Source organism: Triticum dicoccoides, chromosome 2A (assembly GCF_002162155.2).
Source record: "Triticum dicoccoides isolate Atlit2015 ecotype Zavitan chromosome 2A, WEW_v2.0, whole genome shotgun sequence".
In the NCBI taxonomy this organism is placed as follows: Eukaryota; Viridiplantae; Streptophyta; class Magnoliopsida; order Poales; family Poaceae; genus Triticum; species Triticum dicoccoides.
The window spans coordinates 506,696,719-506,713,439 of NC_041382.1; positions in this window are offsets into that span (position 1 = coordinate 506,696,719).

Consider the following 16,721-nt stretch of genomic DNA (forward strand, 5'->3'; position numbering starts at 1 on the left):
ATGGATCAAATCTCCGGTTGGGCGAGGTTGCAGGACGACATAAAAGTCTCTTTTGAACAGGCTACCGGCGTCATCCGACAACTAAATGAGAGCAATGCTAAGCTCTTGGCCGAGCGCGACCTCCTGAGGGCGAAGATCATCGGAAGTGCGGAGCAGCAGGAGGAGACCACTGCCTTGTGGAAGAGGACCGGTGTCATCATCAAGAAACTTATGGACGAGAATGCCATGCTGCGCATCGAGCGCAGAAGGCTGGTGTAGGAATCCATGGATGTTGTCAAGCAGTATCTTGAGGACAAGAAAGAGCTCATCGCCGCTTGCCACGGAGACTAGTTCCTGCAGCCTGTAGCAACACATCAAGAAAGTAGAGATCAGCGAGCCAGATCGTTGTCTTCCTTCTTCTTTTGCTCTTGTGTATTTCGGGCGTTGCCGCATGTGGCTTTTTTAATTATGTTCCTAAATATGTAAGACAATTATTATCCACTTTCATCGTCCTTATATCATCATGCTTGCTATAAGTTGCAGTCGATGCTATATAGGTCCGTCGGATCTTACATCAATCCGTGCAAAACTTTCTTTTCAGATTTTCATTTTTCTCTCTTAAATCTCAGTCCAGTGAGACATATAGCCACGCCGTAGAACAGGGGCTTGGGTGCCATTAATGGAGACATTGGGAGGGAGGTGCGCAGCGGGTAGAGGTCAAAGGGCTCTCCTCCCGATGAGCACGCGTAGGGGTCTGATCGTATGCCTCCCGTACTCAAATAGCTACCCCGCACAACACCTCCTAGCCAATAAAAAAAGGGGACGCGTGGCGGCACGTAATTGGTAAGTAGAATGCCCATGGTTTCAATAATACTTGTGTTTCCGATTTGTAACATGACATCACTTGTTCCTAAATGACTTTGTTGATTGTAAATGTGTGCGCCTTCGCAAATCGGACAGAAAAATTACCACAACATGTTGGTTCCATGTCATGACACCATACCAAGTTTCATGATTTTCAGGAGTGTTTTGGATTTACAGGAATGAAAAAACCAAGTTTGTCAATCTTTACAATCGAGCCACGATGCCCTGATGTTTGAATTTCATTCCCATTTCTTGCATTGGACCTAGAAATTCACCCCAAGGACACACATGTGATTTTTCAACCAACTTTGGTGCACTGGAGCATGTGCTTGCAGTTCAAATTTGAATTATGCACATTAAATGCCCAGAAACTCAATTAATGTATAAAAAAGGTCAAACGAATCCGAAATAATTCCAAAATTTAGCACGATACTTCTATTTGGTCCTGTGTAAAAAAATTAAGGCAGGAGAAGGCAGTGTACGTATGTAGTTTCGCACACGGAGGTGACACGTTCCCTCTCGGAACCACGAGCCTTCTTGAGGGACGCTCCGGTTTGCAAGAAGCTTACACCAAAGCTTGTCCCAATTTGGCCAAAAAAATTACCGCAGCATGCTGGTTGCATGTCATGACACCGTGTCAAGTTTCATGATTTTCAGGCGTGGTTTGGATTAAAGGAATTAAATAACCAAGTTTCTCAATCTTTAGAGCCGAGGCACGACGCCCAGATGTTTAAATTTCATTCCCATTTCTTGCATGGGACCTAAAAATTCACCCGAAGGACGCACATGAGATTTTTCAACCAACTTTGATGCACTGCAACATGTGCTTGTAGTTCAAATTTGAATTATGCACATTAAATGCCTAGAAACTCAATTAATGTATAAAAAGGCCAAAAGTACCCGGAATAATTCCAAAATTTAGCATGATACTTCTATTTGGTCTAATCTGCCTGTGTAAAAAAATTAAGGCGGTAGAAGGTTGTGTACGTATGTCGTTTTGCACATGGAGGTGACACGTTCCCTCTCGGAACCACGAGCCTTCTAGAGGGAAGCTCCGGTTTGCAAGAAGGTTACACTAAAGCTTGTCCCAATTCAGCCAAAAAATTTACCGCAACATGTTGGTGCCATGTCATGTCACCTTGCCAAGTTTCATGATTTTTAGGCGTGTTTTGGATTTACAGGAATTAAAAAACCAAGTTTCTCAATCTTTCCGGCCGAGCCACAACGCCCAGATGTTCAAATTTCATTCTCATTTATTGCATGGGACCTAGAAATTCACCCAAGAACACACATGTGATTTTTCAACCAACTTTTGTGCACTGGAGCATGTGCTGGTAGTTCAAATTTGAATTATGCACATTAAATGCCCAGAAACTCAATTAATGTATAAAAAAGGACAAACGAACCCGGAATAATTCCGAAATTTAGCATGATACTTCTATTTGGTCTAATCTGCCTGTGTAAAAAAATTAAGGCGGGAGAAGACAATGTACATATGTCCTTTCGCACACGGAGGTGACACGTTCCCTCTCGGAACCACGAGCCTTCTTGAGGGAAGCTCCGATTTGCAAGAAGCTTACACTAAAGCTTGTCCTAATTCGGCCAAAAAATTTACCGCAACATGTTGGTGCCATGTCATGACACCATGCCAAGTTTCCTGATTTTCAGGTGTGTTTTGGATTTACAGGAATTAAAAAACCAAGTTTCTCAATCTTTCCGGTCGAGCCACGACGCCCACATCGCTTCACCCCGACCGCCACTCATAAGGAAGACAATCAAATAACACCTCATGTTTCAAATTTGTTACATAACATTTACCATACGTGCATGCTACGGGACTTGCAAACTTCGACACAAGTATTCCTCAAATTCACAACTACTCAACTAGCATGACTTTGATATTATTACCTCTATATCTCAAAACAATCATCAAGCATCAAACTTCTCTTAGTATTCAAAACACTCATAAGAAAATTTTATTATTATTGAATACCTAGCATATTAGGATTTTAAGCAAATTACCCTGCTATTTAAGACTCTCAAAATAATCTAAGTGAAGCATGAGAGATCAATAGTTTCTATAAAACAAATCCACCACCGTGCTCTAAAAGATATAAGTGAAGCACTAGAGCAACAAAAAACTACTCCGAAAGATATAAGTGAAGATCAATGAGTAGTTGAATAATTATGCAACTATGTGAAGACTCTCTAACATTTAAGAATTTCAGATCTTGGTATTTTATTCAAACAGAAAGCAAAGCAAAATAAAATAAAATGACGCTCCAAGCAAAACACATATCATGTGGTAAATAAAAATATAGCTCCAAGTAAAGTTACCGATGAACGAAGACGAAAGAGGGGATGCCTTTCGGGGCATCCCCAAGCTTAGGCTCTTGGTTGTACTTGAATATTTCCTTGGGGTGCCTTGGCCATCCCCAAGCTTAGGCTCTTTCCACTCCTTATTCCATATTCCATCGAATCTTTACCCAAAACTTGAAAACTTCACAACACAAAACTTAAAGTAGAAAACTCGTGAGCTCCGTTAGCAAAAGAAAACAAAACACCACTTCAAGGTACTGTAATGAACTCATTCTTTATTTATATTGGTGTTAAACCTACTGTATTCCAACTTCTCTATGGTTTATAAACTATTTTACTAGCCATAGATTCATCAAAATAAGCAAACAACACACGAAAAACAGAATCTGTCAAAAACAGAACAGTCTGTAGTAATCTGTAACTAACACAAACTTCTGGAACTCATAAAATTCTCAAATAAATTGCTGTACCTGAGGCATTTATCTATTAATCATCTGCAAAAGGAATTAACTAAATAGAACTCTCCAAATAAAAATGACAGCAATTCTCGTGAGCGCTAAAGTTTCTGTTTTTTACAGCATGATCGCAAAGACTTTCTCCGAGTCTTCCCAAAGGTTCTACTTGGAACAAACACTAATTAAAAGCATAAAACCACATCTAAACAGAGTCTAGATGAATTATTTATTACTAAACAGAAACAAAAAGCAAGGAATAAAAATGAAGTTGGGTTGCCTCCCAACAAGCGCTATCGTTTAACGCCCCTAGCTAGGCATGATGATTTCAACGATGCTCACATAAAGGATAAGAATTGAAACATAAAGAGAGCATCATAAAGAATATGACTAGAAAATTTAAGCCTAACCCACTTCCTATGCATAGGGAAATTGTGAGCAAACAACTTGTGGGAACAATAATCAACTAGCATAGGAGGGCAAAACAAGCATAACTTCAAAACTTTAAGCACATAGAGAGGAAACTTGATATTATTGCAATTCCTACAAGCATATGTTCCTCCCTCATAATAATTTTCAGTAGCATCATGAATGAATTCAACAATATAACCAGATCCTAAAGCATTATTTTCATGATGCATAAGCATACAAATTTTATTATTCTCCACACAAGCAAAATTCTTCTCAATCGGAATAGTGGGAGTATCATAAGAGACTCGAATACTATAAATTGTTTCCACATTAAAAGAGTAATGTTCAGAGAAGGGGTAATCATAATCATGACAAGTTCTATAAATATAATCACTACCTTTTATAGCATAAGTATTATCACAATAATCATCATAAGTAGGAGGCATGCTATCATCATTATAAATTTGCATATCAAAACTTGGGAGACTAAAAATATCATCTTCATTAAACGTAGCATCCCCAAGCTTGGGACAAACATTAATTGCAGCAAATATATTCTCAAAAACATCATCTTCATCAAACATAGCATCCCCAAGCTTGGGCATTTCATATCATAAGCATAATCACTCTCATCATTAATAGTATGAATAGCACCAATAGTATAGCAATTATCATATTCTTCCAACCAAGTGCCAAAAAGATTTTCAAGATCATAATAAGTATCATTATCTTCCACAATTATATTTTCATGAGGCACAATAGTAATAGGAGCAGCATTATTTGGGAGAGATATCTTTTTACCTCTCTTCCTTTTTCTTTTCTTCTTCTTCACCACATCATATGTGGGTTCAATCCTCTTTTTGGAGCTCCTTATTAATGAGATTGGTTGAATAGGAGGCTCCTCCTCGTTACCTGATTCATCATAAGAAATAATAGGAGGGTATTGGGAAGCCTCTTCCCTTTCATTAGTATTCTCTTCATCTTCTATTTGTTTTATTTTCTTTATGTAATTGGCAATATGAGGATTTTCAATGCAATTCACCGCACAATACATATAAATTTCCTCTAGATCAAAGCCAAGAAGTTTGTAACGGGCAAATTCTGGAAGATGATTAGTTAAACGTTTCATTTCTTCATAACCCATAAGCAAACTAAGTTCATTATAATGTGCAAGGGAAATCAAGTCATCACAATTTTTGGACACAATTATATCATGAAACAATTTGCATCGGATAGCTAAATGACCCTGTTCATTGCAAAGTATACAAGCACAACCAAGAAAATTTAAATCTTCAGCACAATCATCTAGCCTTTCTTGCAACAATTTAGTTTCTAAGTACTTATGCCTCTTGCAATATCTATCTTCCCTATTTGGTGTGTACTTACAAACCCAATGCACTCCACAAAAATTGACATGTTTATAGGAGACATTTTCATCATAACTAGTGCAATCATCATTAGTATCATGGATATTCAACGAATTCGTACTAACAACATTGCGATCATGCTCATCATTCACATATTTTGTGCCAAACATTTTATAGATTTCTTCTTCTAGCACTTGAGCACAATTATCCTTTCCATCATACTCACGAAAGATATTAAAAAGATGAAGTGTATGTGACAAACTCAATTCCATTTTTTATAGTTTTCTTTTATAAACTAAACTAGTGATAAAACAAGAAACTAAAAGACTCGATTGCAAGATCTAAAGATATACCTTCAAGCACTCACCTCCCCGGCAAAGGCGCCAGAAAAGAGCTTGATGTCTACTACATAACCTTCTTCTTGTAGACGTTGTTGGGCCTCCAAGTGCAGAGGTTTGTAGGACAGTAGCAAATTTCCCTCAAGTGGATGACCTAAGGTTTATCAATCCGTAGGAGGCGTAGGATGAAGATGGTCTCTCTCAAGAAACCCTTCAACCAAATAACAAAGAGTCTCTTGTGTCCCCAACACACCCAATACAATGGTAAATTGTATAGGTGCACTAGTTCGGCGAAGAGATGGTGATACAAGTGCAATATGGATAGTAGATAAAGGTATTTGTAATATGAAATTATAAAAACAGCAAGGTAACTAATGATAAAAGTGAGCATAAACGGTATTGCAATGATAGGAAATAAGCCCTAGGGTTCATACTTTCACTAGTGTAAGTTGCCTCAACGATAATAACATAATTGGATCACATAACTATCCCTCAACATGCAACAAAGAGTCACTCCAAAGTCACTAATAGCAGAGGACGAACGAAGAGATTATGGTAGGGTACGAAACCACCTCAAAGTTATTCTTTCCAATCAATCTGTTGGGCTATTCCTATAAGTGTCACAAACAGCCCTAGAGTTCATACTAGAATAACACCTTAAGACACAAATTAACCAAAACCCTAATGTGACCTAGATACTCCAATGTCACCTCAAGTATCCGTGGGCATGATTATACGATATGCATCACACAATCTCAGATTCATCTATTCAACCAACAGAAAGGACCTCAAAGAGTGCCCCAAAGTTCTACCGGAGAATCACGACGAAAACTTGTGCCAACCCCTATGCATAGGTTCATGGGCAGAACCCGCAAGTTGGTCACCAAAACATACATCAAGTGAATCACGTGATATCCCATTGTCACCACAGATATGCACGGAAAGACATACATCAAGTGTTCTCAAATCTTTAAAGACTCAAATCGATAAGATAACTTCAAAGGGGAAACTCAATCCATTACAAGAGAGTAGAGGGGGGAAGAAACATCATAGGATCCAAATATAGTAGCAAAGCTCGCGATACATCAAGATCGTATCACCTCAAGAACACGAGAGAGAGAGATCAAACACATAGCTACTGGTACATACCCTTAGCCCCGAGGGAGAACTACTCCCTCCTCATCATAGAGAGCACCGGGATGATGAACATGGCCACCGGAGAGGGATTCCCCCTCCGGCAGGGTGCCGGAACGGGTCTAGATTAGCTTTCGGTGGCTACGGAGGCTTCTGGCGGCAGAACTCCCGATCTATTGTGCTCCCCTGATGTTTTTAGGGTATATGGAGATATATAGGTGGAAGAAGTACGTCAGGGGGGCCACGAGGGGCCCACGAGGGTGGAGGGCGCGCCCTAGGGGGGTAGGCACGCCCCCTACCTCGTGGCCTCCTCGAAGGTCCCCTGACGTGCACTCCAAGTCTTCTGGGCTTCTTTCCTTCCAAAAATGAGTTCCGTGAAGTTTCAGGTCAATTGGACTCCGTTTGATTTTCCTTTTCTTCGAAACCCTAAAACAAGGTAAAAGCAGAAACTGGCACTGGGCTCTGGGTTAATAGGTTAGTCCCAAAAATGATATAAAAGTGTATAATAAAGCCCATAAACATCCAAAACAGTAGATAATATAGCATGGAGCAATCAAAAATTATAGATACGTTGGAGACGTATCACAAAGCTTATCCCAATTCGGCCAAAAAAATTACCGCAACATGTTGGTGCCATGTCATGACACCATGCCAAGTTTCATGATATTCAAGCGTGTTTTGGATTTACAGGAATTAAAAAACCAAGTTTCTCAATCTTTTCGGCCAAGCCACAACGCCCAGATGTTTGAATTTAATTCCAATTTTTGCATGGGACCTAGAAATTCTCCCAAGGACACACATGTGATTTTTCAACCAACTTCTGTGCACTGGAGCATGTGCTTGTAGTTCAAATTTTAATTATGCACATTAAATGCCCAGAAACTCAATTAATGTATAAAAAGGCCAAATGAACCCGGAATAATTCTGAAATTTAGCATGATACTTCTATTTGGTCTAATCTGCCTGTGTAAAAAAATTAAGGCGGGAGAAGACAATGTACGTATGTCCTTTCGCACACGGAGGTGACACGTTCCCTCTCGGAACAACGAGCCTTCTTGAGGGAAGCTCCGATTTGCAAGAAGCTTACACTAAAGCTTGTCCTAATTCGGCCAAAAAATTTACCGCAACATGTTGGTGCCATGTCATGACACCATGCCAAGTTTCCTGATTTTCAGGTGTGTTTTGGATTTACAGGAATTAAAAAACCAAGTTTCTTAATCTTTCCGGTCGAGCCACGACGCCCACATGTTTGAATTTCATTCCCATTTCTTGCATTGGACCTATAAATTCACCCAAAGACACACATGTGATTTTTCGACAAACTTTGGTGCACTGGAGCACGTGCTTGTAGTTCAAATTTGAATTACATCAAATGCCCAGAAACTCGAAAAATGCTTAAAAATGCCAAACGAATCCGGAATAATTCCAAATTTAATCACGACACTCATGTACTAGTTGCATGTTCATTGTACGTAAATGTTCTAGCAATTCAAACACCGTCCTTTCCCTCTGTAACACCATTTTGTCTTTAAAAACATAATGAAAAAATCAGGTATACCAAAAACAATTTACTAGAAAGAATCGTGTGGGATGTGATATAAAATATCTTGGCGCACTGTCTTGTCTGGCTTATGCTACCTCTTGAGCACTGCGTTGGTTTTCCATTGAAGAGGAAAGGGTGATCAGCAAAGTAGCGTAAATATTTCCCTCAGTTTTTGAGAACCAAAGTATCAATCCAGTAGGAGATTACACGCAAGTCACCTCGCACCTACACAAACAAATAAGAACCTCGCAACCAAGACGATAAAGGGGTTGTCAATCCCTTCACAGTCACTTACGAGAGTGAGATTTGATAGAGATAATAAGATAAATATTTTTGGTATTTTTATAATATAGATTGAAAAATAAAGATTGCAAAGTAAAATATATTGGAAACTTATATGATGGAAAATAGACCCGGGGGCCATAGGTTTCACTAGTGGCTTCTCTCAAGGTAGCATAAGTATTACGGTGGGTAAACAAATTACTGTCGAGAAATTGATAGAAAAGTGCATAATTATGAGAATATCTAGGCATCACATCCGCGACAAGTAGACCGAAACGATTATGCATCTACTACTATTACTCCACACATCGACCGCTATCCAGCATGCATCTAGAGTATTAAGTTCATAAGAATAGAGTAACATATTAGGCAAGATGACATGATGTAGAGGGATAAACTCAAGCAATAAGATATAAACCCCGTCTTTTTATCCTCGATGGCAACAACACAATACGTGCCTTGTTGCCCCTGCTGTCACTGGGAAAGGACACCGCAAGATTGAACCCAAAGCTAAGCACTTCTCCCATTGCAAGAAAGATCAATCTATTAGGCCAAACCAAACTGATAATTCGAAGAGACTTGCAAAGATAATAAATCATACATAAAAGATTTCAGAGAAGAATCAATTATTGTTCATAGATAATCTTGACCATAAACCCACAATTCATCGGATCTCGACAAACACACCGCAAAAAGAATTACATCGAATAGATCTCCAAGAAGATCGAGGAGAACTTTGTATTGAGATCCAAAGAGAGAGAGAGAGAGAAGAAGCCATCTAGCTAATAACTATGGACCCTAAGGTCTGTGGTAAACTACTCACACATCATCGGAGAGGCTATGGTGTTGATGTAGAAGCCCTTCGTGATCGATTCCCCCTCCGGGGGAGCTCCAGAAAAGGCCCCAGATGGGATCTCTTGGGTACAGAAGGTTGCGGCGGTGGAAATAGGGTTTCGTGGTGCTCCTGGATGTTTTTGGGGTATATGGATATATATAGGAGGAAGAAGTAGGTCGGTGGAGCTGTGAGGGGCCCACAAGGGTGGGGGCGTGCCTCCCTGCCTCGTGGCCTCCTCGCTCCTTTCTTGATGTCTATCCAAGTCCGCTGGATCATGTTTGTTCCAAAAATAACTCTCCCAAAGGTTTCATTCCGTTTGGATTCTGTTTGATATTCTTTTTCTCGAAACACTGAAATAGGCAAAAAAACATCAATTTGCACTGGGCCTTGGGTTAGTAGGTTAGTCCCAAAAATAATATAAAAGTGTATAATAAAGCCCATTAAACATCCAAAACAGATAATATAATAGCATGGAACAATAAAAAATTATTGATACGTTGGAGACGTATCAAGCATCCCAAGTTTAATTCCTGCTCGTCCTCGAGTAGGTAAATGATAAAAACGTAATTTTTGATGTGGAATGCTACCAAGCATAATTCTCAATGTAATTTTATTTATTGTGGCATGAATATTTAGATCTGAAAGATTCAAGACAAAAGTTTAATATTGACATAAAAATAATAATACTTCAAGCATACTAACTAAGCAATCATGTCTTCTCAAAATAACATGGCCAAAGAAAGTTCATCCCTACAAAATCATATAGTTTGGCCATGCTGCATTTTTGTCACACAAGAATGCTCTCATCATGCACAACCCTGATGACAAGCCAAGCAATTGTTTCATACTTTAGTAATCTCAAACTGTTTTTCAATTTTCACGCAATACGTGAGCGTGAGCCATGGATATAACACTATGGGTGGAATAGAATATAATGATGGGGGTTATGTGGAGAAGACAAAAAAGGAGAAAGTCTCACATCGACGCGGCTAATCAACGGGCTAGGGAGATTCCCATCTATTGATGTCAATGCAAGGAGTAGGGATTGCCATGCAATGGATGCACTAGAGCTATAAATGTATGAAAGCTCAACAAAAGAAACTAAGTGGGTGTGCATCCAACTTGCTTGCTCACGAAGACCTAGGGCATTTGAGGAAGCCCATTGTTGGAATATACAAGCCAAGTTCTATAATGAAAAATTCCCACTGGTGTATGAAAGTGACAAAACACGAGACTCTCTATCATAAAGATCATGGTGTTACTTTGAAGCACAAGTGTGGAAAAAGGATAGTAGCATTACCTATTTTTATTTCTTTTTTGGGCCTTTCTTTTTTATTTGGCCTTCCCCTTCTTTTATTTGGGACAATGCTCTATTAATGATGATCATCACACATCTATTTATTACAACTCGATACTAGAACAAAATATGACTCTAATGAATGCCTCCAGCGGTGTACCGGGAAGGGCAATGAATCAAGAGTGGCATGTATGATAAATTATGCATGATGGCTTTGCCACAAATACGATGTCAACTACATGATCATGCAAGGCAATATGACAATGATGAAGCGTGTCATGATAAATGAAACGGTGGAAAGTTGCATGGCAATATATCTCAGAATGGCTATGGAAATGCCATAATAGGTAGGTATGGTGGTTGTTTTGAGGAAGATATAAGGAGGTTTATGTGTGATAGAGTGTATCATATCACGGGGTTTGGATGCACCGGCGAAGATTGCACCAACTCTCAAGGTGAGAAAGGGCAATGCACGGTACCGAAGAGGCTAGCAATGATGGAAAGGTGAGAGTGTGTATAATCCATGGACTCAACATTAGTCATAAAGAACTCACATACTTGTTGCAAAAATCTACAAGTAATAAAAAACCAAGCATTATGCGCTTGCTCCTAGGGAGGTAGATTGGTAGGAAAAGACCATCGCTCGTCCCCGACCGCCACTCCTAAGGAAGACAATCAAAGAACACCTCATGTTTCAAATTTGTTACACAACGGTTACCATACGTGCATGCTACGGGACTTGAAATCTTCAACACAAGTATTTCTCAAATTCACAACTACTCAACTAGCACAACTCTAATATCACCATCTTTATATCTCAAAACAATTATAAAGTATCAAACTTCTCATAGTATTCAATGCACCTTTTTATGAAAGTTTTTATTATACCAATCTTGGATGGCTATCATATTAGGACCAATTTTATAGCCAAAGCAAATTACCAGGCTGTTCTAAAGGACTCTCAAAATAATATAAGATAAGCATGAGATATCAAAAATTTCTATAAAATAAAACCACCACCGTGCTCTAAAAGATATAAGTGAAGCGCTAGAGCAAAATTATCTAGCTCAAAATATATAAGTGAAGCACATAGAGTATTCTAATAAATTCCGATTCATGTGTGTCTCTCCCAAAATGTGTGTACATCAAGTATGGTTGTGGTAAACTAAAATGCAAAGACTCAAATCATAAAAGACGCTCCAAGCAAAACACATATCATGTGGTGAATAAAAATATAGCCTCAAGTAAAGTTACCGATGGACGAAGACGAAAGAGGGGATGCCTTCCGGGGCATCCCCAAGCTTAGGCTTTTGGTTGTCCTTGAATTCTACCTTGGGGTTACTTGGGCATCCCCAAGCTTAGGCTCTTGCCACTCCTTATTCCATAATCCATCAAATCTTTACCCAAAACTTGAAAACTTCACAACACAAAACTCAACAGAAAATCTCATGAGCTCCGTTAGTATAAGAAAACAAACCACCACTTAAGGTACTGTAATGAACTCATTATTTATTTATATTGGTGTTAAACCTACTGTATTCCAACTTCTCTATGGTTCATACCCTCCGATACTAGCCATAGATTCATCAAAATAAGCAAACAACACACGAAAAATAGAATCTGTCAAAAACAGAACGGTTTGTAGTAATCTGTATGTTTAGATTACTTATATAACCCCAAAAATTCTGAGATAAATTGTGGACGTGAGTAATTTCTCTATTAATCATCTTCAAAAATAATCAACCTAATCGCACTCTCCAGTAAAAAATGGCAGCAAATCTCGTGAGCGCTAAAGTTTCTGTTTTTCACAGCAAGATCGCAAAAACTTCCCCCAAGTCTTCCCAAAGGTTCTACTTGGCACAAACACTAATTAAAAGCATAAAACCACATATAAACAGAGTCTAGATGAATTATTTATTGTATAACAGCAAGGAAAAGTATTGGGTTGTCTCCCAACAAGCGCTTTTCTTTAAAACCTTTTAGCTAGGCATAAAATTTCAACGATGCTCACATGAAAGACAAGAATTGAAGCACAAAGAGAGCACCATAAAACACGTGACAAACACATCTAAGTCTAACATACTTCCTATGCATAGGCATCTTATAGGCAAACAAATTGTCAAGGCAAGCAAAAACTAGCATATGCAAGGAAGCGGAAAGAAACAATAGCAATCTCAACATAATGAGAGGTAATTTAGTAACATGAAAATTTCTATAACCATATTTTCCTCTCTCATAATAATTACATGTAGGATCATAAGCAAATTCAACAATATAGCTATCACAAAAAATATTCTTAACACAACATGTATGCAAAGTTGACACTCTTCCAAAATAGTGGGATTAACATTAACTAAAGTCACGACCTCTCCAAACACACTTTTACCAAAAACTTCACAAGATTGAACATTCTCCAAATATGTGGGATCTAAAGTTGACATTCTTCCAAACCCACTTTAAATATTTGCAAAAATTATAATCAATCTCATATTCATCATGGGGCTTAAATAAAATTTTAAGATCAAAAGAAGAATCACCCCAATCATGATCATTGCAACAAGTAGTAGACATAGCAAAATTAACGTCCCCAAGCTTAGGGTTTTGCATATTATAAGCACAATTGACATTAATAGAATCTATACTATCATCATTGCAATCATGCTTTTTATTCAAAGATCTATCGTGAATCACTACATAAAGTACTTCATCGCAATTTTCAGAGTCACGAATTTCAAGTAAAACTTCATAAAGATAATCTGGTGCACAAAACTCACTAGCAATTAGTTCATCATAATTGGATCTCTTAAAAAGATTAGCAAGCGGATGAGGATCCATAGATCTTAGGTTCTCTGTTTAGCAATAAATAAACAACTATTCCAACCAAACGAGCAAACGAGCCAAGTAAGACATCAAAGCAAGCGAAAAGACGAACAAAAGAAGGGTGAATAAAACGGCAAGGGTGAAGTGGGGGAGAGGAAAACGACAGGCAAATGGCAAATAATGTAGTGCGAGGGATAAGAGTTTGTGATGGGTACTTGATACGTCTCCAACGTATCTATAATTTTTGATTGTTCCATGCTATTATATTATCTGTTTTGGATGTTAATGAGCTTTATTTTACACTTTTATATTATTTTTGGGACTAACCTACTAACCCAAGGCCCAGTGCAAATTGCTGTTTTTTTGCCTATTTCAGTGATTTGCAGAAAAGGAATATCAAATGGTATCCAAACGGAATGAAACCTTCGGGAGAGTTATTTTTGGAACAAACGTGATCTAGAGGACTTGGAGTGGACGTCAAGAAACAAACGAGGAGTCCACGAGGCAGGGGGCGCGCCTACCCCCCTGGGCGCGCCCTCCCCCCTCGTGGGCCCCTCGTGGCTCAACCGACCTACTTCTTCCTCCTATATATACTCATATACCCTGAAAACATCCAGGAGCACCATGAAACCCTATTTCCACTGCCGCAACCTTCTGTACCCAAGAGATCCCATCTTGGGGCCTTTTCCGGAGCTCCACCGGAGGGGGCATCGATCACGGAGGGCCTCTACATCAACTCCATGGCCCCTCCGATTATGTGTGAGTAGTTTACTTCAGACCTTCGGGTCCATAGTTATTAGCTAGATGGCTTCTTCTCTCTCTTTGGATCTCAATACAAAGTTCTCCTTGATCTTCTTGGAGATCTATTTGATGTAACTCTTTTTGCGGTGTGTTTGTCGAGATCTAATGAATTGTGGGTTTATGATCAAGTCTATCTATGAACAATATTTGATTCTTCTCTGAAATCTTTTATGTATGATTGCTTATCTTTGCAAGTCTCTTCGAATTATCAGTTTGTTTTGGCCTACTAGATTGATCTTTCTTGCAATGGGAGAAGTGCTTAGCTTTGGGTTCAATCTTGCGGTGCTCGATCCCAGTGACAGAAAGGGAAATGACGCATATTATATTGTTGCCATCGAGGATAAAAAGATGGGGTTTATATCATATTGCTTGAGTTTATCCCTGTACATCATGTCATCTTACCTAATGCGTTACTCTATTCTTATGAACTTAATACTCTAGATGCACGCTGGATAGCGGTCGATGTGTGGAGTAATAGTAGTAGATGCAGGCAGGAGTCGGTCTACTTGTCACAGATGTGATGCCTATATACATGATCATGCCTAGATATTCTCATAGTTATTCGCTTTTCTATCAATTGCTCAATAGTAATTTGTTCACCCATCGTAATACTTATGCTATCTTGAGAGAAGCCACTACTGAAACCTATGGCCCCGGGTCTATCTTTTATCATATAAGTTTCCAATCTATTTACTTTGCAATCTTCACTTTCAATCTATATCATAAAAATACCAAAAATATTTATCTTATCATCTCTATCAGATCGCACTCTCTTAAGTGACTGTGAAGGGATTGACAACCCCTTCATTGCGTTGGTTGCAAGGTTCTTATTTGTTTGTGTAGGTACAAGGGACTTGTGTGTGGCCTCCTACTGGATTGATACCTTGGTTCTCAAAAACTGAGGGAAATACTTATGCTACTTTGCTGCATCACCCTTTCCTCTTCAAGGGAAAACCAACACAGTGCTCAAGAGGTAGCAAGAAAGATTTCTGGCATCGTTGTCGGGGAGTCTACGCGCAAGTCAAGACATACCAAGTACCCATCACAAACTCTTATCCCGCGCATTACATTATTTGCCATTTTCCTCACATTTTCCTCTCCCCCACTTCACCCTTGCTGTTTTATTCGCCCTCTTTTTCCTTCCTGCCTTCTGTTTTCTCGTTCTTTTTTGCAATTTGTTGCCATCATGTCTGAAACTAGGGAGGTTATCGTTGATAAGGACAATAATATGGAAAACTTTGATGCTATTGATGATCCTCTTGAAAATCCTACTATTTTACACACTAAAAAGTTTCGGATTGGTAGCGGTAATATTATTGGGAAGGGAGTTATTCAAGATTTCTTTACTTGTGCCGGTGCTTTACCCACCATGAGTGGGTCTATTATTCATAAAACTAGTAGTCTCGCGGATGCTATATCTTTGCTCATAGTTGAACTTGAAAGACAATTTTTGCATATGCATCCTTCCATACAAAGGATTTTCCTAGAATCTTCTAATATTGAGCATTCTCTGTTAAGCGAGCAGCGACCATCTTCTTAGCTCATGAGTTCAGATTTATCATAAAAGAGGCCAATGAAATTTTTGCGCATTATAGGGTGAATGTCGGCCATCATCCCATAGAAGCAATCCTTTTTATCAAGAAGACATTATGCATTTACGATCTTTAGATCATGCTGCTTTTAATGAAAACCTTAGAAAAAAGGTTCCTACCGATGTTCTTATTAACAGGATCTCTGAACTTAATGATAATTTTGCTATCCAGAACAATGGTTTAGGTTTTCCCTTGAACAAAGGCCCTTCCGAGCTTGATCTTGGGGACTTTTGTCCCATTAAATTTAGCCCTTTTGATTACTTTTGCTTGCCACAAAGAAAGCTTGCTGCTGAAAGTAGGGAGTATGAGATGAGTTTTCGCGATTTACCTTATCATTATAATGGCAATGCCTAGATCTATCCTTGCTTTTATGCCTAGCTAGGGGTGTTAAATGATAGCGCTTGTTGGGAGGCAACCAATTTTATTTTTGTTTCTTGCTTTTTGATTCCGTTTAGTAATAAATAATTCATATAGCCTCTGTTTAGATATGGTTTTATTCTTTTAATTAGTGTTTGCGCCAACTAGAACCTTTGGGAAGACTTGGGGAAAGTCTTTGCGATCTTGCTGTAAAAAACAGAAACTTTAGCGCTCACGATATTTACTGCCATTTTTTTACTAGAGAGTGATATTTAGTTAATTATTTTTGCATATGATTAATAGATAAATTCTTCACGTCCAGAAATTTAT